We start from the raw sequence: 12,784 nt of genomic DNA, 5'->3' as shown, positions 1-12,784 counted from the left end.
TTAGGGAGCCCCCCACTTAGGCTTGCCCCACACAGGCCTGATTGTGTTGGAAGCTGAGGCTGCAAATAAACCCCACAGAGAATCACTGGGTGCCTACTGGACGTGGAGCACCTGGTGAATGTAACCTTGGGAACAGCCTCATCACACTTTGAGTGCTAAAAAATGAAAATGTGTTCCATCTGCCTGAGAGGCATTACCAAACCTGTGTTCTTTTGGGAAGGAAGAGAGAAATCAGAGGGGGTGTTCTGCAGGACACTGCAGGAAACTCACGGTAAAGATGCCCCCTCCCCATATAGCTCTCCGGGGGATTCCAGCATTCAGAACACATCGAACCATCGAAGATCTCCCAAGGAGGAACCTAGATTTGATTTTTTTTTTTTAGGGTTCACTTTTTAAAATTAATCTTTATTGGAATATAGTTGCTTTATAATATTATGTTAGTTTCTCCCGTGCAGTAAAATGAATCAGCTGTATATATACATATATCCCCATCCTTTTGGATTTCCTTCCCATTTAGGTCACCACAGAGCATTAAGCAGAGTTCCCTGGCTATATAGTTGGTTCTCAGTAAATTTGATTTGAAGGAAGTATGAGATTCACAAGGTACAAGTATGGGGGTGGGTGGGGGCCAGGGGCTGCAGTCTTAAGGAGGGCGTTTCAGCAAAGGGCATCAAGGACACTAAGCCCTGGATGCTCCATCTCTCCAAGTGTGATTGTGTTCCTATCTGTCTCCTTGGCTACACCTTGAGATTCTTGGTGGCTGGACCCATGGCTTTCATCTTTATAGTCCAAGTGTCTAGTCTGGTAGGCTACAGGGGTCTCAAAGAGTTGGACGTGACTGAGCAGACTAATACTTTCACTTTTCTAGCACTGTACCTGGCACATAATAAGTACCCATATGCTTTGAGTGAATGAATGGATTAGCAGCTGAGTAATGGAATTCTTTTTTATTTTTTTTTAAAAAGCACAATTTTTAATTAATTAATTAATTTTTGGCTGTGAAGGGTCTTAATTGTTGTGTGCAGGCTCAACAGTTGCATTGGGCAGGCTTAGTTGCCTCATAGCATGTAGGATTTTAGTTCCCTGACCAGGGATCAAACCCATATTCCCTGCATTGGAAGGCAGATTCTTAACCACTGGACCACCAGGGAAGTCTCTGAGTAAGGGAGATTAATCAAAGATTTCCAAGCTGTGGAGGTGACACAATTTTACCTGTGTTTTAGAACTATCACCTGGACAGCCCTGTGTAAGCCCTGGCTATAAGGGTAAGAGTTTGGGGATTTTAGCCCCACTCCAGTATTCTTGCCTGGAAAATCCCATCGATGGAGAAGCCTGGAAGACTGTAGTCCATGGGGTCGCTGAGGGTCGGACACAACTGAGCGACTTCACTTTCACTTTTCACTTTCATGCATTGGAGAAGGAAATGGCAACCCACTCCAGTGTTCTTACCTGGAGAATCCCAGGGATGCGGGAGCCTGGTGGGCTGCTGTCTATGGGGTTGCACGGAGCTGGACACAACTGAAGTGACTTACCAGCAGCAGCAGCAGCTGGGCATTCTAAATCAGAGAAGATATGGCAAGTCACATCAGTCTTTCTTCACCCCCTCCCAATCTTTTTTAATCCCCTGTTGGCCATGCTCCTTGCCTTGCAGGAAGGATCCTGGTTCCCCAACCAGAGATCAAACCCACACTGCTACAGTGGAAGCAGAGTTTTAACCACTGAACCGCCAGGGACGTCCCCTCACCTCCCAATGTGACCTCTGGTCATGTAAATGAAGAACCCAGTTAAGACATACAGGAAATGAAAGGTCTTGAGCTCTTTGGAGATCTGAGGTTTCAACTAAACGTTGGCAATCACCTTCCCATTCCCTGTGCCTTACAGGGACCTTGGACTTGATAAATATATGTTGATTCATTAAACAAAAAGACCTGGGGAATAGCATACCTATGGAGGTATGGGCATTTTCAGTTCATCGCATCTGTTCTCTCTTCCTATGCTGGAAGAGCTCTCATCCTTATAAATTTTGATGAGAGAAGCCCACCTCACAGCAAGGAAGCAGAAACTCATGAAATTGCTTGCCCAGCTTTCCTTATAAGCCAGGGCACTGACATGGAGCCCAAGCAAGCCAACCAAAAGCCCCCACCTTCCTTGGCTTTCATAAGGTGCCAATGACACCATCTCAAACTCAGTGATGAACTTCCTACAGGGCACAGATCCCCCAGGTGGACAGGACATCACCAAAGATATCAGCGATGATCCAGAGGGCCAATGACAGATCCAATCCTGCCACCGAAAGGCCATCATAAGTGACAGCCCCGCCTCCACACCTAAGAGAGGCCTCCACAAGTGAGGAGCGGAACAGACCCATCACAGCCATTCAACCCAGGAGCATGGCCTTCGAATGACAAGTGAAGACTCCTTGATCCCATATTTCAGACTAGACAATGCCTCACTGTCAAAAGCTGAAGGACACTTGAAAGTTTTTTCTTATACCAATGGTTTCTGAATGTTCTGAACAGACAAAACTTTGAGCTTATTTCATATTAGACAGGAGGTTAAAAGCATAATATAAAGGCCAGAAACACAGACCCCAGAATCAAACAAACTAGTATTGGTCTTAAAATCCTGCAGTCCAATAAATAACAAATAAATGTTTAAAAAGAAAAGAAAAATAAATAAAATAAAATCCTCCAGTCCAGCGGTGAAAGAAATTATACAAATGAATTTACTTGCAAAATAGAAACAGACTCACAGACTTAGAAAACCAGTTTATGGTTACCAGGGGGGACAGGATAGTTATGGAGTTTGGGATCAGCACATACACACTGCTATATTTAAGACGGATAATCAACAAGGACCTACTATACAGCACAGGGAACTCTGCTCAGTGTTATGTGGCAGCTTGAATGGGAGGGGGCTTTAGGGGAAAATGGATACATGTCTGTGTATGGCTGAGTTCCTTTGCTGTTCACCTGAAACTATCATAACATTGTTAATTGGCTGTGGTGAAGGAGTTAGTCACTCAGTCACGTTCCACTCTTTGCAACTCCATGGACTGTAGCCCACCAGGCTCTTCTGTCCTTGGAATTCTCCAGGTAAGAACTCTAGAGTGTGTAGCCATTCCCTTTTCCAGAGAATCTTCCCGGCCCAGGGATCGAACCCAGGTCTCCCGAATTGCAGGCAGATTCTTTATCATCTGAGCCACCAGGGAAGCCCCTAGTAGGTTACACTTCAACATAAAATAAAAAGTCTAAAAAAATAATAATAAATAAAACAGAAATAAAATAAAATCCTCCAGCTGTGTAACTTTGGTGAGTTCAGCTAATTGTGGCTATTATTGTTACTGTCATTGTCATTACTATTACTGTCTAGGGAGGCTATTTGAGGAGTCAGGATTGGGGAGACAGAGGGAGACAAGCTAACTCCAAGAACTCTGTCTGAGCACCTGGCTAAGCAGAGGCAGATGGGTGCAAAAAGGATTAAATTTGCTCAGTGTAGCCCTAGGGGCAGAGGACCAACCAATGGTGGAAGCTTCAAGATGACATGTTTGGCCTCAACACGAGACTTTCTAATAATAATCTGAAGATGTGCCAGGGTCATTTAGTGGATAGTAAATCTTCAAGATGGAAGGTGTTAAAGCCAAAGTTGGAGGAATACTTGGTGAGCTGTTGGAGAGAAGATTTAAATGGATATTAGATTTGATCAAAAGTTTTAGCAGTGAAACTTCCCTTTTAAATGAAATGTACTGTGAAACCCCAGTCAATGCTATAATTACCCAAAAGGCATGCTAAGCATAGGCTCAGAGCAGCAGTAAAGTAGTAAAAGGGAGAGAGAAAGTTCCACTCAAATAAACACAGTGAAAATGTTTCCATCAGGAAAACTAGAAAAGGGCTACTTTAATGTCAGTGACTAAAAACAAGTTCTATGTAGGCATGGAGGCATAGTAGTTTCTCAGTATTTGGGGCCTTTAAAGTCTTAATCTGGTCCTGAGCTAATTATAACAAACAGATCAAAGCTGAACTGCTTTAGAGAAGGCAGGAGTAAGAGCCAGGAGCCTCCTCCCGACAGGCCTCCCACTGAGGCCCCTACAGGGACTCTGAAGATCCCTTAGAGAGTCTTGGAGCCCAGCCTGAAAAATCTTACAGCGTCCTTCTAGTCCTGCCCCTTCTAGTCCGATTAGGGGCAGTTCTTCCCATCTGCACACACCAGCTCAAGTCAAGCCCCTCTTAGAGTTTCATCTACCATAATGTTACCAAAAGAGTTGGGGGCGACAGTAGGGGCGGGGTCCGGCTGCTCAACACGCAAAAGCCAATAAACAGGTCAGGTTGGTAGAAAGGAAAGTGTGCTTTCTTTCCAATGCCTGCAACTGGGGTGGAGGTGGTGGATGTCTGTCCAAAGACCAACCCCGACCCCCACCTGTCCCAACAAGCAGGCAGTGAGAGCTTTTTATAGACAGAGTGTGTGTGTGTGCGTATGTGTTGGGGGGGAGCAGTTACATGTAGAAACAGCACAGTCATCTTCAAATTGGTCATCAGTGGTCTGACTAGCATCATCTTGGTTGTTTTAGGTACAGTTAATCTTCAATTCCAGGGTCCATTTGTTCCCATTTCTTTGCAGTCAGTTTTCAGAATTGTGGCAGCTCAAGTCCCGGGTACAGTCTGGTCATGATGTAGTTAATTTCTCCACCTGGTGTTTTAGTGTCTATAAGACAGCTCACAGGATGTGGCTCAGAATATTATCTACAGCCCTTGAGAAAGAGCTAAAGGTCCTTGATTGTGCTTAATGACTACATTATTATTATTTAGTCTCCTTTAATGGTTTTCCTTTGTTTCCACATTTCTCACTTCTCTGTTAAACTTATTCTTTGACTAAAGTTTTCCACAGACAAAAAGCAGGCAGAGGTCACAGTGGGGGAGCAAGGACCATAAGGTCTTGCTCTTTTTCAATATTATTTCATTTTAATTTGCTTGAAGTAAAGAAGTGAAGAGAAGGCGGTCAGTCGTGTCCGACTCTTTGCGACCCCATGGACTGTAGCCCAGTAGGCTCCTCGATCCATGGGATTTTCCAGGCATGAATACTTGAGTGGGTTGCCATTTCCTTCTCCAGGGGATGTTTCCGACCCAGGGATTGAACCCAGGTCTCCCACGTTGTAGGCAAACGCTTTACCATCCAAGCTACCAGGGAAGCTTAGTCATTTTAACTTTTCTAATTCCTCCCCGCCATATCTATTATCTTAGTTTACTCACCCAGTGTTTATTGATGAAGGCTGGAGGATGTCTCTTTTATCTTTATTTTATAGGAAAGGAAACACACCTTGATCACACAACTAATTTTTAAGTGGAGAATTTCTAATGTACAAAAAGTAAGGGGCCTCCTTGGCAATCCAGTGGTTAAGACACTGTGTTTCCACTGCAGGGACATTGTGTTCGATCCCTAGTCAGGGAACTAAGATGCCACATGCCGCAAGGCATGAGCAAAGATAACAAACAAAAAGGGAAAACCCAAAAAGTGAACAGAAGGGTATAATGAGCCCCCAAGTATCCACTGTCTAACTCCAAAAAACATCAGGCCACATAGTTCAACCTTATCTAAACCTCACCCATGTCCTCGTTCCGCTTTGATCCGAAACAAACTCCAGTCATCATAACATTTCATCCATAAATATGTCTGTGTATTTCATTAAAAGGTTAGGATTTTTCTCTCGCTCTTTAAAACATAACCACCATACCATTATCATATTTTAAATGTTAAATATAATTCTTTAGTATCAAAAAATATCTGTTACCTTTTCACATTTCCAATTATTTGATAAATGTCAGGATTATTTCCATTAAAAAAAATCATAATCCAAGTAACAACCCGACTTTACAATTTGTTAAGGTTTTAAATAATCTTTTAATCTAAGCTCTCTTGGGCACTTAGTCCCTCAGTCGTGTCCAACTCTGGACTGTAGCCCACAAGCCTCCTCTGTCCATAGAATTTCCCAGGGAAGAATACTGAAGTGAGTTTCCTCCTCCAGGTGATCTTTTCAACCCAAGGATCAAACCTGAGTCGCTTGCATTGGCAGGTGGATTCTTTACCACTGAGCCATCGAGGAAGCCTCTACGCTGTTTCTAATCTTGCAGTTTATTTGCTGAAGAAATTCAGGCATTTTTCCTATGTGTTCCCCACAGTTTGTGTTTTGTTGATTGCATCCTTCTGGTGTGATTTAGTGTTTTTCTCTCCTCCCTTTTCTGTATTCTCTGTAAACCAGTATTCGGATTCAGAGGCTGGATTGGATGTAGATCACAAAGCTATTTATGGAGAGTAGGGAATTGCTTGGTGTGCTGAAGTCCACGCTACTGGGTCCATGCATGATCTCCTCTCTGCCACCAGGGTTACTCTGCTCAGGAGCCAGTGTGCAAACACCGGGGAGGATGAGAACAGAAGTGGGCTGACAGCTATTGGCTGAAGTCCTAATCACTCAGTTGTTTATCTCCTTCTTCTACAGAGAATGTTCTCTGATGGGCATTAATGGGTCAATACAAAGATTCTCATGCTTAGCGACCACTCCCAGAGGTCTATCCACAGGGCTCCTCTCCAAGCTTACTTCTCCTTCAGCTTCCAGTTTTGCTTTTCCAGGCCCTTGACAAACCATCCAAGCCACTGACCACAGCCCAGGAGTCTATTAGAGCTTCCCAGGTGGTGCTAGTGGTGAAGAATCCACCTGCCGATGCAAGAGACACAAGAGACGTGGGTTCAATCCCTGGGTCGAGAAGATCTCCTGGAAAAGGAAATGGCTTCGGTGATTTTTGCCCGGAAAATTTCATGGGCAGAAGAGCTTGGCAGAATACAGTCTGTGGGGCCACAAAGAGTCGGACACGACTGAGGAAACAGTACAAACACCAGGAGTCTCTGCTGACACTTTCCTCAGGCAACTTCGCTGTCTCACAGAGGATGATCAAGTGCCCACTGGTAGGTCTTACCGTTCCCATTCAAAGCCACCCCGGAGAGAGGCCATAGTGTACCTGCAGTCCACTTTAGGCTGAGAGCTATCCCTCGGTTGACCCATCTGTGATCCACACTGGGCTCTTTTTCTGCTTTGTCTGTCAGCTGGTCATAAGGAGCACTTCCTCCTTAGATAAGATCACAGATGTGAACTAAGGAGGTGCTTTAGAGCAGTAGCAGGAAATGGTGTGGATGTCCAGGCCATCCGCTTGTCTCCTCAGCCCACTAAAGCCCAATCCCCGAAGCAGCACTTTCATTATATGATAGACTTTTGCTGCCTCCTCCCCAAGCCTATAACATGTTGGCCCTTTCGGTATCCAGCTCCTGACCGCATGGCCACTTGACTTCCCACGGTCAGAGGCCGTATTTCTACAAGAACCCAGGTATACGTCAAGAGTTGTTTTTGCAATAAAGGTACCTAGTTCTCTGCTGCAAATCCTCTACCTGTTTCCTGAGGCCTCGTGTTGCATTGTCACTCTTACTAGGATGTACAGAAGATCGACCTGGCATCTCTACCACAGACAAGTCTGATGCTGTGTGATCTCCCAGGTTGTACAAACCTGTGCTATAATCTGGAGCTGCTGGAGAACGGCTTTTGCTCTGGGCCCCATTCAAAACTAGGGCTTCCCACATGGCACTGTTGGTAAAGAACTCACCTGCTGATGTAGGAGACATAAGAGACACAGGTTCCATCCCTGGGCCAGGAAGATCCCCTGGAGGAGGGCATGACAACCCATTCCAATATTCCTGCCTGGAGAATCCCACAGAGGAGACTGGTGGGCTACAGTTCATAGGGTCGCAGAGTCAGACTTAGCATGCATGCACCGCACCACTCAAAACTATCAGCTTTCTCTATCTCCTGATAAATGGATCTTAGCAGGATTCCCAAGTATAGGATATGTAGCCTCCAAAACCCAAAGTCTGCCAAATGTAACTTCTAACACCCAAAGTCTGCCAAGCGTTACATTTCTTTCTCAGTAATAGGAATTCGAGATGGAACAAGTTATTCTTTGCTTGGGAGAGTTAGCCTCACCATGGCTCAAATCATTGGACCCTTAATAACTGTATCAATAGAGAAGTTCCCTGAATCTTTTCTGTTTTTTTTCTAATATATCTACTTAAAAAAAAAACTGGACACATTTACAGAGGTGCCATTGATAACAGCATGTGATAATATATTTTTCAAAAATGCTGAAACTTATTGAAGGATGACAGGAAACTTTACCTAATTGTACACATATGACATCTAACACAGTCTCCATCGGTGTTTGGTATTCAACAACCGACTTTTCTCAAGTGTTTTTAAAAAATCAATTTGTCTTTTATTTATTTATTTTTGACTGTGCTGGGTCTTCATTGCTGTGTGCAGGCTTTCTCTAGCTATGGAGAGCAGGGGATAGTCTCTAGTTTTGGAGCGAGGGTTTCTCGTTGCAGTGGCTTCTCTTGTTGTGAAGCGTGGGCTGCAGGGTGCATGGGCTTCAGTAGTTTCGGCACCCAGGCTTTGTTGCCTCACTGCGTATGGAATCTTCCCAGACCAGGGATTGAACCCATGTCCCCTGCACTGGCAGCTGAATTCTTAACCACTGGACCATGAAGGAACTCCAGGCTGTGGGGCTGGCAGCTTTGGCTTCCTCTGGAAGGCCTTGTTTTTTAGCGCTCTGGATTTTGCCCTCATGTCTCTTTAAAACTGCCTGTCCTATTCTGCCAAACTGCCAGATTGCCCCTGGCTTTGCTCCTCTCTGTTTTCTTTTGTTAGTTCATTATTCATGTATTTTATTAACCTGTATGCAATTACTTGTCTTCTGGTTTGTTGAAACAATAGGTCAGACAACATTTGCCATAATAGTGTCTGTCAAAGTGACTGGTCATAAAAGCTTCAGCACATTATTCATCTGAAGGACACTCCCAGTGAAGGCAATTGATTCTGCCATTCTCCTCCACCTTATAGTATTTCAGGACAGCCAGCTCAACCTTTTTTCTCTTATGCCTGTTCTTTTTGGGAGTGCCATGAGACTTCTTCCTTCTCTTAGCTCCACCACGACGTCTCAGCACAAGATGAAGAATGGACTCCTTTTGAATGTTGTAGTTGGTCAAAGACATCCATCTTCCAGTTGCTTGCCAGCAACGATCAGTCTTTGCTGGTCAGGAGGAACACCTTCCTTATCCTGGATCTTGGCCTTTGCATTTTCTATTGTATCCAAGGGCTTGACCTTGAGAGAGATGCTCTTCCCTGTCAGGGTTTTCACAAAAATCTGCATCATGGTGGCAGTTCCACCGCAGATGGTGTATCCTAAAGTGGCTTTCTTCCTCTCCATGTGAGCTTCAGGACAACCCAGCTAGTGTCTCCTTCCTGCATTTGTCTTCACAGAGGCCACTGGTAAGGTTTCTCCAGGGGGTAACTGTCTTGTACTGTTTGGAATTTTTTATGTGTTTTTTTTTTTTTTAATTGGAGTATAGTTGCTTTAGGGCTTCCCAGGTAGCTCAGATGGTAAAGAATCCGCCTGCAATGCAGGAGACCCTGGTTGGATTCCTGGGTTGAGAAGTCCCCCTGGAGCAGGGATAGGCTACCGCCTCCAGTATTCTTGTCTGGAGAATCCCCATGGACAGAGGAGCCTGGAGGGCTACAGTCCACGGGGTCACAAAGAGTCAGACACGGCCGAGAGACTAAGCACAATACAACACATAGTTGCTTCACAATCTTGTGTTAGTTTCTGCTTACAGCAAAGCAAATCAGCTATAGGTTCACAGTATCCCCTCTGTGGGGATTTCCTTCCCATTCAGGCCACAACAACGCATTGAGTAGAGATCCCTGTGCTCTCCAGTAGGTTCTCATTAGTTATCTGTTTTATACATAGCATCATTAGTATCTATACTTCGCTCTCAATCTCCCATCTCATCCTATCCCCCTTTTCCTCCTTGGTGCCCGGACATTTGCTCTCTGCCTTGTACTGCATTTAGACGTTGGCCTTGGTGAGCTCCAGCAATCCAGTCTGTCACCCTGGCTGTCTGGCTGTCACTGTTTCTCTCATACACACACCCTGCAGCACTGAAGGGCATAGAGTCTACACCCCAGCTGTTGGGAGCTCTGCTGCAGACAACCCTGAACCCTAAGCTTAAGCAGAAACTATCTCAGTGAAAGGGCATCACCTCACCAATTTCCCGCTTTCTGGGGCTAGCCTATAACCAATGACTAGTTGATACAGAAGATAAATACCACCCTTGCCTGCATCTTTCCCTTCCCTTCCTCTGAAAAGGCCACCCTGGAATAACCCTTCTGTTGGCCACCCAGCTGCAACCCTCCCCTAAGCAGGATCGCCAGCCTGGAGCCCCTTCCTTTAGGCTGCTCCTCTAGCACGTCTGTTGGAAAGGTTCTTGAACCCAAGTCTTCCTACCTGACTTTCGTATGTCAAGGCTCCTGTTTTGTTTGGGTTTTCACTGGGAAGAAAAAAAAAGGGAGACTTCCAGAAGAGAAGAGAGAAAGAACAAGTAGAGAGGGGTGAGGATAATAGGCATGCACCTCGTGAAGCCCAATCCAGTTGGCCAAAGGATTTTTCCCACATTGTTTTTGTTCAGCTGCTAAGTCATGTCCGATTCTGCGATCCCATGAACTGCACCACACCAGGCTTCCCTGGTCTTTTCACACTATCTTAGAGAAGAGGAAAATATACTCCTGCTACCTTCAGACAGTGAAACTACAGGTGATCTTTGCTTTTTTTTCCCCTATATTTTCCAAATTTTTTAAAATTTATTTATTTATTTTTGGTTCTGTGGGTCTTCGTTGCTGTCCCTGGGTGTTCTCTAGTTGTAGCTCACAAGCTTCTCATTGCAATGGCTTCTCTTGTTGAGGAGCATGGACTCTAGGGTGCCTGAGCTTCAGTGGTGGCAGCATGCAGGCTCAAGAGTTGTGGTGCATGGACTTAGTTGCTCTGCAGCATGAGGAATCTTCCCAGACCAGGGATTGAACCTGTGTCCCTGGCATTGGCAAGCAGATTCTTATCTTAACCACTGGACCACCAGGAAAGTCCAGAATTTTCTTTCTTTTTTTTTTTGCAATGAACAAATAATTGTTTTTAAAAAATAAACATACAATAAAGCTCTTTAGAAGAAGGAAGGGGCCTAGAGGGCTTCATTCCTCTCCTCCTCTGTTCTCTGCCTTCCTCTCCCAAGAGGATGTAGTCCAGGGTGGCTATGGGCAGAGGAAGTCAGGCCACAAATCTCTGAGGCAGCTCAAAGCCAGGATTTCTGGCCCAGTAGATTCTCTCATTCTTTGCTTCCAGCCCCAAATCCCATGCTTACTTACTTCACAGCACCTACTTTTAACCTGCCAAATGCCACTAAATCTGCAAATTAAACCTCAGATTACAGAATTCTTTTTGATGTAAAAAAAATGTGGGGATTTTTAAAATGTAATTATTCATACTCTAAGATTTTAATTGTTCTGCTTTTCTGACTCGCTCACCTTTTTTTTTCAAGACAGGGTGATTCCCGAATGCGGGCCTGCCCAGGCAGCTCCATGGGCCGAAGAAGGAATTCCTGGGAGGCTGTGAGGGGTCTGAGCAGCAGCTGGTGGCTCAGGCTACACCCCTCCTCCCCCCAACCTCCCCACAGCCTCCCACCACTGCAACAATGCAACACCAAAGGCCAGGTCTCAGTGTGATCCCTATGTGGGGAGCCTTGGACCCAGGCTCAGTGTCTATGGCATTGGGTCTTGGGAAGGTTTTGGAGCGGGAAACCTGGAGCCAGCCTGGTACGGTTCAGAGAGATGGGGAAGTGGTCTGGGCTGCCTGCCCACTTTCTTCCTGTCTGCTCCCTCCTCTTCAGCTACAACCAGACTGGTTTCTAAAACTTGTGATTTTAACCACTCCCCACCAGCAGTTAAGAATCTGCCTTCCGACACAGGGGCTCAGGTTTGATCCCTGGTTGGGGAACGAGGATCCCACTTGCCGTGGGGCAACTGAGATCATGCATCACAGTGAGAGAGAAGCCCCTGCTTGTGGCAGCAAAGACCCAGTGCACCCAAAACAAAAATAATAATAACATAAAATTTGTGTTAAAATACACATAACATAAAATTTGCCCTTTTAATCATTTTCAAGCGTCCAGTTCAATGGCATTAAGTGCCTCCACAGTCTTGTGTAACTATCACTACCATCTGCCTCCGCAGAATTTTCATCATCCCAAACTGAAAGTTCTCTACCCATTAATTAATTCCCCATTCCACCCCCCTTCCCCTGAGCCCGTGCAACCACCTGTCTCTTTCTGTCTCTATAAATTTGCTATTCTAAGTACCTCATCTAAGTGGAATCATATGGTGTTTGTCCTTTTGTGTCTGGCTCTTTCACTCAGAGTAACATCTTCAAGAATTTATTCATGTTGTAGCAAACGTCAAAATTTCTTTTCTTTTTAAGCCTGGATAATGTATGGATATACCATTTGTTTACCTGTTCATCTCTTTTATGGGGTCTTTTTTAAAAAAATTATTATTATTATTGTCTTTTGGCCATGCTGCACGGCATGTGGTATCTTAGCTCCCTGACCAGGGGTCAAACCCATGCCCCTTACGTTGGCAGCTCTGTGTCTTAACCACTGGACCACCAGGGAAGTCCCTACTTATTCATCTCTTGATGGACACTTGAGTTGTTTTCATGACTTGGCTACTGTGAATAATGTTACTGTGAATATGGGTGTACAAATATTTATTCAAGTCTCTGCTTTCAGTTCTTTGATCTTGTTGTTGTTTAGTCTCTAAGTCGTGTCTAACTCTTTCGTGACCCCATTGACTGTAGCCCACCAGATT

At 44.9% G+C, this 12,784-nt stretch overlaps 1 pseudogene; it reads right to left on the bottom strand.

The window, feature by feature from the left end:
- Positions 1-8,778: 8,778 nt before the first annotated feature.
- On the bottom strand, positions 8,779-9,245 carry LOC138092839 (ubiquitin-ribosomal protein eS31 fusion protein-like; annotated as a pseudogene).
- Positions 9,246-12,784: the final 3,539 nt, after the last annotated feature.

This window comes from Capricornis sumatraensis, chromosome 1 (assembly GCF_032405125.1).
Source record: "Capricornis sumatraensis isolate serow.1 chromosome 1, serow.2, whole genome shotgun sequence".
Classification (NCBI taxonomy): Eukaryota; Metazoa; Chordata; class Mammalia; order Artiodactyla; family Bovidae; genus Capricornis; species Capricornis sumatraensis.
Note: the sequence above shows the minus strand (reverse complement) of the source record. Positions and strands in the feature narration are given on the sequence as shown.